Source organism: Gavialis gangeticus, unplaced genomic scaffold (genome assembly GCF_001723915.1).
Source record: "Gavialis gangeticus isolate Ggan-Ray unplaced genomic scaffold, GavGan_comp1, whole genome shotgun sequence".
Classification (NCBI taxonomy): domain Eukaryota; kingdom Metazoa; phylum Chordata; order Crocodylia; family Gavialidae; genus Gavialis; species Gavialis gangeticus.
This window is the reverse complement of record NW_017729034.1, coordinates 18,015,776-18,032,691: the sequence shown is the minus strand read 5'-3', so window position 1 is coordinate 18,032,691 and position 16,916 is coordinate 18,015,776.

Sequence of the window (16,916 nt, the reverse complement as noted above, 5' to 3'; positions counted from 1 at the left end):
GCTTTAAAACTGTAAATATATTAGTAAAACATTGTGTTCAACTGACACCCAGCCTTTTGTTTTGATCATGGTTTTTGGGGGGTTAGTCAGAGAATTTGCAATTTTTTATCAGGCAAAACTAGGATCCCTGTTAATAGGAGAAACAAGACAGGACAAGATCTATTTCACAGCTGTTTGTCCTTATTGGAGTGATCCAAAAGCTCAGTGCTATCAGCCCTGGATGGTCAGAGACTATCCAACTGGAGGTCAAGCTGTGTAAAACTATGCTTTTAGAATCCTAGGTGAAACTGCCCTCAGTGATACAGGGCCATTCCCCTACCGTTCAGACTACTTCTATAGCCTTCATGAAAAATGTTTCCTTGAGTGACAGCTGCAGGGTGCCTACCGAGAGCTCAATACATACCTTTAAGCATTATGTCATTTCTGAAGTCCCAAGGACAGATGTAATGTTTTGTTGGATGTGTCTATAGCCTCTGTTATGTAAGACCCATCTCCTGATATGTGGTTTGGAATGAGATTGTATATGTAGGCAGTTACTCAAAGGAAGATTACTTACTGGTGGTCTTTGAGCTGCATTTTCCATATGCTCATTCACACCTTGTCTTTCCCCTCTTTTTCAAAGTCAAATACACCAGAGGTAACTAATGAAAAGGAGGTATACTTTGCCCCATATCTTAGTGGTGTCAGGCAGGACTGGAGTGCACTCCATAGGTGCTGGTAAAGCAAAAGTCTCCAGAAGCATCAGACACTCCCACCATGAGAATGTGTTCGTGGACCCCACATCTGACAGAACAGCCATTTACTGGTTAAGTAACCTTTCTTTTTGTACATTTCCTCCTGGAGACTCTCATGTGAGTACTGTACTTACCTTTTATTCAAAATAAGTATTGCTGATAGTAAGATAATGTTTTTTACAGAATTCTGTGAAGTTTTCTGTTTCTTCCCTCAAGTCCAAAAGGGGAACTGCAGCAGGTCTTTCTTCCCTTCCTGACTTTGCATTTGTGTCAAAAGCCATGTATTTTGTTTTCATCCCTGATTTCCCTAGTTCCCTCAATATTTTTATATGAGCTTTTGACATCATCCTGAATATCCCCAGTTGCTGGGGTGTTCTTGGATTACCATATCTTTTGGGGCATGCCCTTATCAATGTCATTACACACTCCAGTGATAGGTTCACCTACTGCATTGTATTTGGCACCATTTTTTGTATATATTGTTACTACTTCCTTTGATTGCTGCTCCACTAATATCTCTGTGTTCTTTGCCAGTCGTAAACCCTGTGACTTGAACCATCTTGCCCTCCCCAGAGAATGTTGTTTAAGCCCATTACTGTGAGGTCTAACCTCTTCTTTTCTCTGCTTATGTTGTATAGCTTTTTTCATTTTAGGTAATGACTGAGATATCAGGTTGTGCAATGCTCCAAGATGTAATTTCCCACAGTCACTGGTTTCACATGGCCAGCCATGCGGGGGAATAATCTGTACTGCAGGCACCAAGCAGGTTGCATGGAAGTTGGATTGTACCAGCTGGTGTTCAAAAGCCTCCAAGAAACTAGTGCAGGGCTGTTTTTGCTGTTAAGCTGTACCCCTTGCAGGTTAGCTTAACAGAACAAAAAACCTGGCCCCAGTATTAGTGCTGCTCATTTCTTTTCATGGACAGAAAGATGAAGAAATGTTACTAATGTGCACTGTTGCTTCTTCTCTCCTTTTGAGAAGGAGTCCTGGCAGCTGCCCCAAAAAGTGCAGCATAACTGGGAGGAGAAACAAGACAGGACAAGTGTCAGAAATCCGGCTGTTACCTGACTCTGTAGGGCTGAGTGCTAATTTACTGCTGTCCTCAGCAAAGGAAGCAAGCAGCCCCTGGGAGAATGTGCTGTTTCTTTCAACATTTGTATCAGTTACTTTGCTCAGTGATACGGAAACAAGGCAAGATGGGGAAACTCTTAACCTAGTGTTTACTGCTGCCCCTTAGCTCTGCCCTGCAACACAACTATTCCTGTACTCAGTCCTATTGCTCCCTCCCCCACACCAGCTCTGCAAACTGTTTTCTCTTTGTACATCCAGGCACACTTCTGCACCTTGGTCTCCAAGCAGTGACTTCATTGTCTCACACAGATAGTGGGAAACCATTGTAAAAGTGAAAAGTAAACACATGGGGAAAGCTAATCAGCTGAAGATTTAGGAGGTTGTAATTTGCTGCTTTGCTGTGCCCCTTATTGTGTGCCTGAGCCTGAGAAAGTGAGTTCAACCTAGTGCTTCCTTAGCTGAGCTCCGTCCAAGACTGGTTGCTCTGGAAACTCAGCTTGGGATCTCCAGATGTTGCATGCTGAGTAATAGCTCAAGACAACCACCTAATAGCTAAAGGGCCCTGTGCTCCGCCATTACTGATACTGAAATTCATGCTCTAGTGTGCCCCCTGCAGATGTAGAGCAAAAGCTGGGGCATGGTACTCCTGGTGAAACAAGGTTTCTGTGCACTCCCTGATGCAGAAGCTCAGCAAAATATGCTTTTAAAAGCTAGAACTGGAAGTCCCATTGGCACAGCACCCTTCCCACAAACTTGGTGTTTGCTATAGTCAGACAGTTTGGCCTTGACAGAATTGGGTTCGCAATTGGGAACTGTCCCCTGAGCAGATCAGTGGCATAACCGTAACTGCCACTGGCCTCTGAAAACTTTCCCTGTGTACACTGGAGGCTTTGCATCTTCTTCTGGAAGTGGCTTCAGCTCTGAGCCATGCTGACCACTCCCCAGCTTTGCTTTTTGACTCTTGCCAGCCACCTAGATTCCCCAGCTCCTGATCAGAGTTAGCTGCAGCTCTGCTCTCATTTGTCTTTACTGACATTTGGTAAACACCTTTGTGCTCTTTTTCTTTGGAAGAAGAGGCTTATGAGCTCACCCTGAAATATATTACCACAGACAAAGGGGCTGAAAGGTTAATGAGCACTAGGGGGTAGTTGAGCAGGAAGCTGGGGGCCAAGCATCTGCCCAAGCTACAGCTATAAAGGAAACAGCCAAAGTGAGACAGCGATTGCATCCGATACAGATGCTGTAGACCTGCTCCCTCCTCACCTCCCACAAGTCCTTGGAGAAGCTGAAGATGCTGGTGTTCCAGCATTGGCCTTATTCTTGCTTGCTCCTCCTGGCTGCACTTTCTGCCAGTGTTCAAACTGGGTCCTTACCAGGACAGCGGCTACAGGTAGGAGTTTTTGTGGTGGGTCAGAGGGAGGCTTTTGGGAATGGCAGAGATGATACTTGGTTGTTCTTTGTTAGTCATCGATACAAGTAGAGGGCAGGTTCAAAATCCTCAGTGCCAGAAGTTGCCCTCCTTTCTCACTAGACATGGAGGCAACATTATCATTTCTCCTTAATAACATATGAAAATAGGCTCAATTTGTCCCTGTGCTGAGCCACCCTCACAGTTAAGAAATGACTTCCTAATATCCAGCCTGGTGTAATTTTAACTCTCTGCTTCTAGTCCTGTTCCCCATGGATACAGAAGGCAATTGTCATCCTCTTAACAACATGTTTTGAAGACTCATCAAATCTTTCCCCAGTCTTTCTTTCTCCAAACTAAACAGCCCCAGTTCTTCCAACCTATGGTCAATGGTTGCACTGACTTGGCTGAGCAGTCTCAGAATGAGATACAGAGCTTTCCACCTCTGAGGAACTGGTTCAAATCCAGCCGCATGTCAGTTTTGAACAAAAGGGACACCCAGTGTGACTGGGTGACACTCAATGTGTGTGGAGTGTTTGGGGGCAGGGAGTCTTTGTCTCAGGTCACAGCAGGATGCTGGACTATGGGAAATGCCATATTGAATCAGCTTGGTAGTCTCTTAAGCCTAGAGGTCTGCTTCAGAGGGAATGCCATGCCAAACTTCTTAATGAATACCAGTAATTATTACATATATAGCCCATGGAGGTGACAGCTGTCCAGGAAGGATATTCATGAAGCCCAGACTTGTCTTTTGAGCACAAATGAGCATTTTCAGTGTGCATTTTCTTCAGAAAACCTCGGTTAGTAAAATGTCTGATTCGATATAATTTATGTAACTGAAGAGATAAGTATAAAAATGCCTTCTCTCCATGTGTAGTCTCAAGAACCTGCTGCCATGGAAGTGAAATGTATGAACAACACCTGCCATTTTCTTTCACCCCAAGAGCCAATCTGTACTCTTGTGCACGTGCTCCCCTGAATCATCTTTGTGTCCCAGGCAGCATAACCAGAGTCTGAGCAGGGGCCAGCAGATGACACATCCTTCTTCAGCTGAACCTTGTTCTCCCAGTTTCCTCACCTCCCACCACACACCCTTCCCAAAGAGGAAGCAGGAGGGAGATCATGAGAAATCTTGATGTGCATGAGAGTAGGCTGTAGTGTGATGGTTTGTTTCACCCAGCACCAGCTCTGTGTGGTCAGCACAGAACAGTAGGGAGCCAAGTTATAACAGCACAGCTATGCACTAAACTCCATTATGAATTAATTAGCATATTTAGCATATAATTATTATTAACCGTGCACAAACTTAGGGAGCCACAGTACCTGTGTCCTTCACTTCTTTTATCCTCTGCCTACCAGTGGCTTTCCTCTGGCTGTTTCTAAATTGCTCTGTTTCCTGTTTCCTGTCTTTTGTGTCTGTCATTTCCCCTTGCTCTTACAGAGTCCTCTGTCTCTGCTTCCTGCTGCCAACAGTAGACGGCCATGTGGACTGTGGGGTATAGGAATACAATCTCCGTGGGAATGCAGTTCCTCAGAGCAGGGATCAGAGGGTTTTAAGCACATAAAGCTTCCTTATTCTCCCCAACACTGTCCTCCACCCTCTCTGCTGAGTTTCGGGGCAGTGCTCAGCCTTGTAGGCTGTTTGTGGGTCCAAGAAGTAGGGGGAAAGGGCAAATTTTAAGGCTTTGTGGCAAGTGTTGAGTAGAATGCATGGCCTTACTTATGCCTTTTTTAGAGTCATTTATATAAAAGTAGGTAACAGCAAATTCCTACTCACATGTTGGACCATTTTTTCCCCAATGCCCAGGGGCTTTCCTGCAAATCTCTTCCAGGGAACCATGAAGGATACGTTAGTCTGCACCACCTGAAAAGAGCGCTAGGAATGTAGGACAGCTCAGACACAAACCATGCCCGTCACAATTGTTGCTGTGAAGTTGCCAGTGTTTTCCAAGCCACCACCACACACTCACCTGTGACCAACTGGTCTGTATTGATTTACTGTCTAAAGGGATATTAGAATCCCAAAATCTTTTAGCAGAAAGTAGCTCTGAAGTCTCTTAAAGCTGAACATAATGCTTTAGTAAAGCTGCTACGACCGCCATTTCTTTGAGTGATTTGCCTAGCTGAAACGTCCCTGCTTTCCCCTTCTGTGTTAAATCAGCTGATATATCAGGGTATGCAAAATATGGCCCATGGACTGAATCTGCTCTTCCAAGTGACTCTCTCCAGCTGCAGTAGGTTCCTAGGTCCTGCCTGGCCCAGGCACAGGGGCAGCCTGACCTGTGGCATATGTGGCTGGTCCTTCCACCCTCAGGCAGAGGTGCCACCTGGCGTGGAGTCCAGCCCCCCGTATCCCTGCACACAGTTCTTGGGTGCACTGGGAGCTGTAGTTTGTGGGGCGGGGCAGTGTGGGGGCAGGGCAGGAGCAACACGGTGGCCAGACTTGGCTTCCTGGCAGCCCCCGTAGTGGTAATTCACTCTGCCCCTCATACTCCGGCTGCCACTGCTAGTGTCTCCTTTGCTTCTGGACCTGGTCCCACTGCCTGGGCACCCAAGCCCATCTACCACCCACCACTGAGGGTACCAGATGGAGTGGGTGGATGGGTGGGCAGGGTCTCCATGGAGACTAGCCCAGGACTCCCATGGGCAGGGCATGCTTGGCCAGGCAGATGGGATAGGGCTCCAGGCAGTCAGGGAGTGGGACAGGTGAGTGGAGCTGGGGCCAGGATCACAGAGCCAGGGCCCGGGCCCAGGGCACAGCCACAATCCACTCCCCGCAGAGCCCTGGCCCCTGCCTGCAGAACCAGCACCCAGCACAGGGACAGGCAGCAAGCGGACCATGGCTCTACCTCAGGCCCCGGCTTTGTGCCGTTACTGCATTGCAATCCTGGCCCTGGCCCCACCCACCTGTCCCACTCTTGGATGCTGCTTCTTACCCACTTGCAGTCCCATCTCGTACACCTGGACCACAGGGGTCCTGGGCCAGTCCCCATGGAGACCCCACCTGCCCTCCTGCTTCATCCAGTGCCTGGGTAGTGGGTGCAGGGCAGATGGGCCTGAGGCCAGCGGCACACTGCGCCTCCAGACTAAGAAAACAGTGGCAGTGCACTTTGACCTAAAACACATTCAATGTGTTTAGTTCAAAGTGTGCTACCTCCATTTTCTCAGCGTGGGGACATTCTGCGCTGCTCATGCATGTGATGCGTGGGTGCTTTTAATTAGCACAGCTCGCTAATTAAAAGCTCCCAGCACTGCATTGGAATCGCATGTAAAAATGCCCTAAGAGTGTTGAACAAGGAAGTGGCAATGAAATGGCAATGTGTACAGAAGTACAACTACTGGAAGCCTGCAACCCAAGCAAGAGGAGAAAAGTAGTATGGAAGCACTACAGACTTGCATAGATGAATAAGCACCTCAAACAAGCCATTAAGAATAGCAGAGAATCTACAAGCAATGGTAATTGGGTCTGATCGGCAAAGAGAATATTTTTCTGTGTTCAAGGGACGAAGGAGCAAGGTGAGAATGGCCAATGGAACTGAGTTTGTCCTTGAAAGGAATATTGGAACTTACAGCAATAGCTTTTTCATCATATAAATAGAGAAACCCAGGAGGAAAGAAGTGGTGAAGATGGAGCAGAGAACAAGGACAGTCTCTAGGCATAGCCCAAGAACCAAATAAATACTCTGCCATGCTCTACAGTAAGAGTAAGAATGTAAAGAAGGATATTGGTGGGGTACTGCATGGCAATGAACACGTGATTATAAAAATTACCATATCCATAGTTGAAAAACTCGGCCTTCTTGCTGTCACAAAATCAAGGGTGTGGGTAGAGGGTGGGAGGATAATCTCCATTCTAGGATATCAAAGGAATCAGCACGTAAAATAGCAACTACTCTAGCATGGATTTTCACAGAATCTCAATTTGGGGTCGGTGATCTATGGCTGGGGAATAGGAAATGTGTAGTGCCCAGTTTCAAAAAATTGAGAAAAAGTGATGCAGGAAATTGCAGGTCTTAGACCAGACACCAAAGAAAAGAATAGCCAAAGGCATGGAAGTAGGTGGAAAACAGGACAAAATGCAACATGGATTAGTCAGGGGGTCACAGAATCAAAGACTAGTAAGGCTGGAAGGATCCCCAGGGCGTCATCTAATCCAACCCCCTGCTCAATCCCTATTAAACCACCCTTTAAAAATGTTTGTCTAACCTAGGTTTAAAACTGCACAAGGAGCCCTCATCCATAAGTATGAGGCACAGTGCTCAGAAATGTCAGGAACGCCCTATCTTGCCATAAGTAGAGCAGGGGACAGGGACGTTGTCAGTGTCCTGCCATCGCAAGGAAGGAAGTTACGTGTTAAGAGAGATCCAAGAAAGAGGACCATGCTAATCTGATCTGACCTGATAGGGTAAAATGTCTTACTGGTCCTAAATGTGGCAGTTGCTCTGACTCTGAGTGAAGAAATATCCTCTAACCAGGAACCTCCAAGGGCCTTCACGAGTATCAGCACACCCCAGTCAAAATCCTCAGCCTTGGCTTCAGTCAACACCCAAAGCTTCTAAGGTCAGAAAGAAAGACCCTGCCATGTAGGAAGGGGGGAAATTCCTTCCCAGCCACATGTGGGAACCAGCAAGACCGGAAGCATGGGGAAAACCAAAACCTCCATTCTTGGGGCCCAAACCATCCAAAACTTAGGGCCCAAACCACCACTCAGTGCATCACACACCCTAAAGAAAGAGACAGAACTTCCCTTTTTTGATCCTGTCTTCTCCATAAACTTGTCCTAGCTCTTTAAATCTTGTTTCATAACCAAGCCATTTGTGGAGCTCTGCTTCTAAACATGATCCTCTCCAATTTCCAGTGCATGTGTGGGGGGCTCCTAGGCTTCCAGCTGTTGATCTTCACAGTACACAGTACATTGCTATTCCTAATCATTCCTGTCCAATGCTTATCCAACCTCTTCTTGAAAACCTCCAGTGAAGGAGATTCCACAGCTTCCCTAGGCAGTCTGTTCTACTACCTCATTGGTCTAACAGTGAAGAAATTCTTGATATCCAATCTAAACCTACTTTGCTGCAACCTCAAGCCATTGTTATGTACCCTATTCTCTGCAGTGAGGGAAAAAAGTTTTTCCTCATTGTGGCAGCCCTTCAGATATTTGGAGACTGCTATTATGTCCCCTCTTAATTGCCTTTTCTGCAAGCCAAATATATTTATTTCTCTCAGTGTCTCTTTGTATGTCTAGCCTTTCCAGCCCTTTATCATTTTTGTCACCTGCCTTTGGATACTCTCTAACTTTTCCATGTCCTTTTTAAATTGATGCCCATTAATATTAATTTAATGTCCTTCTATGACCAGGTAACAGAGTTCTTGGATAAGGATAATACAGTGAACTTAATTTAGCAGAACTTTTCATAGTGTGCCTCATGGGAAATTACTGGCCAGCCAGGGATGGTGGGGGGGAATAGCGTTACAGTTGGGAAATATGTAAGGAGTTGACTCAGGCAGTGGAAGGCAGGGGCTACCAGGGCTCAGCTACCACAAATGCAGGGCGGCAGGTAGGGCTGCAGGACAGCCCATCCGCAGGCTCCGGGCTGCTGCAGCAAGTGGGGAGGAGCGTGCACACTGAGATATGCAGCCAGGATCACAGCCCCAGTGTGTGGCTGCCCAGCATGGCAGACAAGTTTCAGTCTACTTTCTTTGTAAAGGGGAACAGGCTTGGGAATGTGTGCAGATCAAGACCTCTGCAACAGGGAGGGAGTGGGGCAGCGGTGAACAGGGCCCCAGGAACTGCACAGTGCCACATGCCTGCTGCCACTGGGCTGTGCCGTGTGCCCTGCCCACCTGGCAGTGGTCCGCATGTGGCATCGCGCAGCTCTGGAGGCAGCCGCAGTGGCAGCAGGAAGCAAAGCCCAGCCAACCTCTGCTCTGCACACAGATTGGGTGGGTACATGTCCCTCAGGCCCCCACTGGGGTGCACACAGCAGTGGGAGCCCCTTGTGCCCCTGGATGAGCCATCCAGGTTCCAATTGTCTCATGACCTTGCCTGGCCAGGGCCCCATTCATCCCTGCCCCTGTCTGTACTCCCACTCCCTCCCTCACCACAGGGGCCTCGATCTGCCACTTCCCCCTGCCCCTTCCACCACAGACTTACCTGCTGGGCATGTGCTCATGCACACACACGTTCAGCCCCCCCAAATAATTTTTTCTCCCTTGCCTATGAGTTAGCTAAAAACAAAGCTCCAGTGGGTTATGTTGAAATGTGAATTATCTGACTGCAAAGTGGTTATCAGTTTTCCTCCTCAGGACCTATCCTGTTTAATATTTATATTAGTGATCTTTGTACTAGAACTAAACATGTCCTCATGACATTTAGGGATGACCCTAAGTGGGGGGCATTGGCCATTTAAAAAAAGAGGGGAGGAGAAAGATGGAGGAGTGGATTATTTTCCATAAAGATTTAGAGTACAGACAAATGTAAAAATGCTATCCTTATAAAAGTGTATAGTTGCAAGCTGTTATGCTGCAGTTATTACCTCTGGCTGATTCTCTAGTGGTCGGTAATGATGGTGACCCCTTTCAGTTGAGGATGACCACTCCCATGGGTCAAGTCAGGGGTTGCAAGTGAGTCAGTTGATGGCTATGAAGGCCAGTCCTGGAGCCACAGACTCTTTGGTAAATATCACACATGGTAGTTAAAGGGAGAATTGGACCATGGATTTCTCGGTCTTGTTCCCTGTCCTTCCATTTCTGTCATTTTTCTGCCTCTAAGGTAAGACAGTTTGCCTCAAAGTAAGATGTATCTTCTCTCACAAGGCATTGCCATGTAACCCTGTCCCAGGCTAGTTTTTTCCCAATTTGTTGTGTCAATGCCATACTTCTTAATTGAGCAAGGATCTTCCCAGCAATGGAGAGGAGGGAAAAAACCTTGATCGTTTCCACAGTCAGACTTACCTACTGGCATTTCTTAGGTCAGTGAGAATTTCCTTAGTATTCCAGATTTTGAGAAACAGTGTGTGGAGTTTGTTGGTCATTGAGAGTGTCCTTGAAATATTTTCTCTGGCCCCCATTAGTCCTTTGTCCTTGGCTGAGTTGGGAATATAGCAGTTCTTTCAGTATACATACATCAGACATGTGCACACCCTCCCCTGTCTACTGCAACTGATATTAAATAATCACTACATCCCTACTGGTGGTATTACCATCAGCGAGGACACTGGGTAGTACCTAAGCACATGCCTGAGGCCTATGCTGATGTGTGCTAATTAACACACTCCAGCAGCCTCAGCATCACATATTCAGCATCCCTGCACTTCAAAATGGCAGTTGGGGCGCTGTAACTAAAGCTTGTCAAACAAGCTTTAGTTAAAGTGCCCCTACTGCCATTTGGAAGTGCAAGATGCTGAATATACAAGATGCTGCACCCCTCCCACTACCACCCTGGAGCACATGTAAAGATGCCATGGCATTTATGCAACGATCCTCCCACTTTATGCCAAGGATTTTCCAGAGGTAGCACTGGTGATCCATTTTAAGTTTTTCAGGTGGTCCCTGTAGGTCACCCAAGCTTCATAACCATAGAGAAGAGTTGGGATTACCACAACTTTGTATAATAGGAGCTTTGTTCAAGTCCTGATGTCATGATCATTGAACACATGATGATTCACTCTTCCAATGGCAGAGTGGCACATCGGATCGTATACTGGATCTCCTCATTGATGTTGGCCTTCTTTGAGAGATGGCTGCTGAAGTATGCCAAGTGTTCAACATTCTCCAGCTCCGGTCTGTCAATAATCTTTGCCAGGGGAGTTAACTGGCCCAGAGCAGGCTGGTGAAGCACCTGTGTTTCTCTAATGTTAAGGGTCAGTCCCAGGCACTGGTTTGCTTGAGACAAGCAGTTAAGGGCTGCTTGTAGGTCCTCCTCAGTATGTACAATGGCAGGACAATCATCAGTGTACTGAAGGTCTAGAATCAAGGCCGAAGTAACTTTGGTTTTAGCATTCAGGTGAGAAAGATTGAGAAGGTTCCCATCCATCCATCCTGTACTTGATGCCAATGCCATGTGACAGATGGTCACAGATATATGCGTATCTTGATGACTACAGGAAAAATGGAAAACAGATTAGTGTGATCATACATCCCTGCTTGACACCAGTTTTTATGGCAAAGGGCTCTATAGTGAAGCCATTGCATAGGATGGAGGAAGTAATCTGGTCATGAAGGAGTCTTAGGATGGTGATAAACTTCCCTGGGCAGCCAAACTTTGATAAAATCTTCCATATAGCTTCACAGTTAGCAGAGTCAAAGGCTTTGGTTAAATCAATAAAGGCCATATACGGTTGCTGGTGTTGTTCTTGGCATTTATCCTGGATCTCCTGGGCTGCAAAAGTCATGGCCGTGGTGCCTCTCAATGGTCTAAAACTGCATTGAGACTTAGGAAGGTTTTCCTCAGCAAGAGGGAGGAGTCAGTTTGGCAGAATTCAAGTAAGGATCTTCCCAGCGATGGAGAGGAGGGCAATACCCTTGACAGTTTCCGCAGTCAGATTTATCTCCTTTTTTTAAAAAATGGTAACAATACTGGCATTCCTTAAGAATGTCCTCAGTGCTCCAGATTTTGAGAAAGCGTGTGATGCTTGTTGCTCATAGTCCCAGTGGTGAGCCAGTAGGGGGGTGCTCCTGTGCTGAGCCACCCACCTCACTGTGCCCGACCACCTTCTAGGCTCTGAGTGCCTCCCTGGGGCACCTCTTGTCTGGCTGACCCCCTTCCTAGAGCACACCTGAAAGCCTGGGACCACTCCTGCCACTACCCAGGGTTTGGATTGTTCTTGGCTCTATGCCCCCTGGGAAACACAGGCCTAGTAGTCCTGTAGGGTACTCAACCCACTGCCAGAACTTGGGGTGCCTTCCTTAGTCTGAAGCACAAATAGTGGTCTCTCTTAGTCAGCTGAACCAAGGGGACTCCATGGCATAATCTAGACCCTCTCCCAATAAGTCTCCTATGCTAGGTACAGAGGAGAAGGTTATTGATTACAAGAAGTAGGTTTGGAATAGGGTACAGGATAAAGCAGGGGTCAGCAACCCCCGGCACATGTGCCAAGCATGGCACACAAGGCCATTTTGCTTGGCACACCACCGCCAGCCCGGGCTCTAAGCAGCTGTTAGAGCTGCCTGCTGGGAGCCCGGGTAGGCTGCTCCCAGCAGGCAGCTGGGAGGCTGCAAGCCCTGCTGCAAGCAGACCAGGCTCTATGGGCCAGCTACAGCTGGGAGGCTGCAAACAGCTGCTCCAGGCTCTGGCATGTTGGCACTCTGGCACCTTCCAAGGTAGACATGGTTTTTTCAGCACTCCGGCTAAAAAAGATTGCCTACCCCTGGGATAAAGCAATATCAGAGAAATACCTTAGAGCAAACAGAGTGGCTGGGTAGCCTTTGATCATGCATCTGAGTTGCTGCAAGCTATGTATCTAGTTAGAATTCAAGTAGCTTACTCACAAGTATTATCCAGAGGCTGATAGAGCTTTCCTCTGGAGGCTGGCCATTCATAGTGTTTCCATGTGTTTCGAGAGAGAGAGACAGCTGCAGATGGTCAGCTGCTCTGTGTTTTCATCATGGCTGCCCCCCCTTCCTCCTAGGCAGTCTTAGGTTATATTGACCTTCTAACATCATCTACCTGATCCCGTAAAGTCCAGCAGATTTTGGCTGCCAGCCAATCAATTTGAAATGCATCACTGATTACCAGGCAGAGGGACAGTGGCTCTGCCTCCCCTCCCAATCAGGAGGTCATTCCTAAGACAATAGGGAACTAAAGCCCCCACCCTGTTACCTGTCTTCCCTTACGTAGCCCAGTTTGATTGACAGGTGTGGAGACAATGGCAAAGAAAGAAAGGGGAAAAAAAACTGCTTACGGGGTTTGGATGGAGGAGGCCAGCATGGAATCCTCCACGGTCCCCAGCAACTTTGAAGACCTCAGCTGGTATGCCAGCAGGGCCAGAAGCTTTGTTATTGTTCATCTGTCTTATGACCTGGTGGACTTATTCAGAGGTGGGTGAGCTGGCAAGAGCTTCCCTTACTGAATGCTACAAGATGGATTTGATGGTTTTATCAGTCACCATCTGGAGTCACCATTGACTCTCAGTTCAGGAACTTTTACTCATGCTCCTTCTAGCAGTTTTTGATGGACTTGTTGTCTTTGAGGAGTGTATTGCCATCCTCAGATCTAAGCAGGGTGAGTCCACAAGAGCTTGGTCCTTACACAGCCTTGGTCATACTGAAGCAGCTCTGCATGTCATGACTGTCAACAAATTGTTGGATTTCTTTTGCTGTCTCTTCCCCCCATTTGGCTTTGATTTCTCGAATGTTCCTCTGGACTTACAAAAGAATTTTCCTTTGGAAGATTCTTCATCTGGGCTACAACAATTCTGTGTTGTAATGTATAAGCAAATCTGCTCCAACTTTAAACCTATTAAACCAGAGTCAAAGTTAGGGTAGTTCAGCTTAGTTGTATCACTACAGGATTATGTAGACATAACAGTTACAGAATAACAGAGGTTGCAAAGCTCCCAAACAGCAGCACCCCCCTCCTCCCATCCAGCCCTCTTCAAGTGGCTAAAATGTATATTTACCTACACCCTTAGGCCTTGTAAAAATGGAGCATGAGAAGTGGAACAAAGTTTAATAGTATCAAATACAAAGTCATGAAATAAGGGAGCAATGACAAGGACTTCAGCTACAAATTGGGAGTGCATAGACTGGATATAGCTGAGGGAAGAGAGTGACCTAGGCAAATTGAAGGTGAAGATGACCATGAGCCCTAAGTGTGATGCTGCTGTAAAAAAAGCCAATGCAATCCTAGGGTGCATTAAGTGGAGTATATCCAGAGGGGCAAGGAAATACTGGTACCTTTGGATAAGGCATAGGTAGAACCCCATATAAAACACTGTGTGTAGTTCTGGTCACCAGTGTCTATGAAAGATTTACTTGAACACATTCAAAGAAGGGCCATGAAAACTAAGGGGACAAGTCTTTTCTTATGAAAAAAGAGTAAAGGAACTTGGTTTGTTTAGCTTAGCAAAACAGAGAATGAGAAGGTATGAGTTTCTTAGACTGAGAAATATAGGCACAAGATGAAATGGCTACAGACTGGCTATAGATACATTGAGTTTGGAAGTGAGAAAAGTTTTGTCAGACAGATGGGGTTTTGGAACGGTCTTTCAAGCAAAGCAGTGAAAGCAATGAACATGCATCCCTGTAAGACTGAACTGGATATGTTTATGGAAAGGATAGGACAAGTCACCAAGATGTGGATGTGATGTGGCGTCATGTCAATGTGGTTCTCAGGCTGGGCTATAAAGGTAACTGTAGTGAGGGAGCTATCTGGTAAACTCAGGTCTCAGGGCTTTACTGATCACCAATTATGGCCAGGAAGGAATTCCTGCCTCCCCTGCCCCACGAATTCTACTGGGGTTGTTGGGATGGGGTTGGGAAGGGTGTCAGCTTTTTCTGAGGCTGTGGGTTTGGGACTGGGCTGTGCTGCTTCTGCTGGTGCAAGGAAATCCAGAGTTTTCTGGCTAAAGTGTTCCTTGTCCCCAAGAATATATTAAATACTTCCCTGTGATGAAGCAACAGGATACTGGCAGGGCCTTTCTCTTCCTTGCTTTTTACCTACGGCATGTTGTCAGGTATATTGCCATTTCAGATGTGGTTCCTTGTAGTTGTGTAAGAGGCTCTGAAGTGATGATGTTGGAGTTTCCTTGGGATTACAGTGGCCTACAAATGCAATGGACTGTACTCAATGGCCCAGGAAGCCCCAGTCCTGTTTGTGTGTTCTCAACTGTGTGTTTCCTATTTTTTTCAGCCTCTTTGGTTTGTATGAATAACACAACATACATCACCAGCATCAGGGTACTTCAAGTACTGAGTTTACCAAGAATTCTACAAGCAAATCTGTTAATCATTTTAAAATTTAAAATGAATGAAATGGTTCACTCCAGGAATGTATCATACCAACATGGGACCTCTTCTTATCTCTCAGGACCAGGACTTCATAGTCTTGATATGTCCAATATAGAGTAATTCATGGTGACATGCCTTGTTTCAGGATAGCTACCAATCCTCCATTGTTTTCAGCTGGACTTAATCTACCTGTACCCACCCATGGTTGGTGGTCAGTTTGAGAGGTGGGACTCAGTATTTTTACAGCCCCACAGGTTAAGGGGTTACCTTCTTCAGTGAGGGCATTATGTGGCTTTAGTAAGTAAAAGCAAGGACATGGTGGCCATTTTGGAAGGGAACAATTCTTCAAGGCAAATTTTCAGTTATGAAAAATAACAGCTTGCCATTGCATCTTGTCTGCCCAACAGGGAGCCCAGGAGAAGGTAAAAGCCATGGGGTGGGAGCAAAGGCTTTCATTCTACCAATGGGGAGTGCAGTGTAGGTGCACAGCATTGGCCATGTGAAGGGCTCAGGGAATTTGGGGGCAAGGAGAAAGTAAAAATAGGGTGCATACTTCAGGCATTTAGTCTGCTCTGATTAAACAAACTGATCTTACAGCAGCTTTAATAGGCCTGTGAGCTCCAACTGCTTTGTGCTGCTCTGGAGTACAGTAGAGCAGGTAGGGTGGTCTGAGTTTGGCAAAAGGAACACATTAAAAAAAAATACAGAGACAGTCAAGATTGATACTTCATATCATGGCTCTCCAACTTCTGAGTGGCCACAGACTCCCTGGGCCCTACAGGACACCCTATCCTGTCCGCAATGGCAGGGGCCAGAGCAGGAAGATGAAGCAGGGAAGGGGGAGCCCCAGTGGTAGCAGCAGCCAGAGTGGTGTGAGGAGTTTGTGCCTGGGCAGGAACCTGCAGACTGCAATTTAATCCCTTGTAGGCTGCATTTAGCCAGTAGGCCACAAGTTGGATAGCTCTGCTTCATATCGTTAGAAATGTCACGTGGTCATCTCTCCTTTTTGGCCCATCCCAGCCCACTCTTGCTGATCTCTGATCCCCCATACCCTTCACCCCTGACCCTTTCACAGCTACCACCCCAGGCCACTGAAGGACTTGCGCTTGAGCTCAGGACACTTTTCCCCTCTGCATCTTATTCTGGAGCTCCAGAATGTTGTCAGTGCTCCCAGGTTTGCTTTCCTGGGGACCACCCTAACTGGAAATCCCCTGTTTCACTGAGTGGCTGCTCTTGGCTCTCAACAGCAAACAGAGCTTCCTCTCTCCAGGTAGAAATATACTTACCAGTTACAGTAAAGTCTTCAAGCAAAAGTGCTAGGCCTGGCACTAAATCTTGGGCTCTCCACTTCCTCTGGTATAGGCCCTGTCTTCAGTACTGGCAAATACCATTTGTTCAGCATGCCACTTGAGATCTCTTTCGGGTATCAGAGAACTACTGCCTCCCATGCTGCCACTGCATGTGTAAAGGCTGTACTGATCAGCCACAAAGTGTGTCAACTCAGTGGCCAATGAATTGCCCATTGGTGCAAGGATGGCAGTCTGGCCCTGGAGGTTTCAGCAGCTCCCTCTGGATTCAGAAAGACTCTCTTCCTTCAGAGCCCAAGCTTGGAGTTATCCCTGAGGCACCAGAGCTGTTTACTCTTTGTAGAAGAAACCAGAGAGTCAAAGGAGCTCTTCTGTCCAGGCATGGCTTCCATTCACCTAACACCCAACTCTCATAGTGTTGCATAAATTGCTGATTTTATCCCCTGGAGG